This window comes from Penaeus monodon, chromosome 23, assembly GCF_015228065.2.
Source record: "Penaeus monodon isolate SGIC_2016 chromosome 23, NSTDA_Pmon_1, whole genome shotgun sequence".
Taxonomy (NCBI): domain Eukaryota; kingdom Metazoa; phylum Arthropoda; class Malacostraca; order Decapoda; family Penaeidae; genus Penaeus; species Penaeus monodon.
In genome coordinates this window covers 31,050,183-31,050,691 of record NC_051408.1, presented here as the reverse complement: position 1 = coordinate 31,050,691, position 509 = coordinate 31,050,183, and the positions used below count along the sequence as shown (strand labels likewise).

Genomic DNA, 509 nt, shown 5'->3' with positions numbered 1-509 from the left:
GAAGAAATAAGGTAGACGTACAGAACATTAAAAGAGAAATGGGATGAGAGGGAAGGGTGGCGGCTAAATTCTGGATTTACAAAAGACATGGCAAGACAGAAAGTAAAATAAGGCAACACATGCCAGGACAAGCGAAAATATACAGGAGGAAAAAATAGAGTCAAAAATGAAGTGTCGGGGATAATCGAATAACAGAGGACAAAGATAAGGGGAAATGACTAAATGAAGGAAAAGAGTGGTGTGAGAAATTGGCATGAAAAGATAGGTGATAATTATGAAGATGTGGAGAAGTAGAAGGGGGGAGGGGGTGGCAGCTGGTGCTCAAGGTGGACGAGTGTGTCTAACAGTGTGGATGCTGCCTCTGCATACTAACAAAGTGTTTGCCAGTTTTGCACACGCACGCACGCATACATCGATCAACATGCACAATTGGATTCACACTCTCATATGTAGATATATATGTGTATAAACATAAAGAAATAATGTTAACTACTGTATATATTCCAAGA

The 509-nt window shown here is 40.1% G+C and overlaps 1 long non-coding RNA gene across 1 annotated transcript in view; it reads right to left on the bottom strand.

The window, feature by feature from the left end:
* Nucleotides 1-509, bottom strand: part of LOC119587928 — an 86,433-nt gene that overhangs the window by 77,940 nt on the left and 7,984 nt on the right. The window lies entirely within an intron of this gene.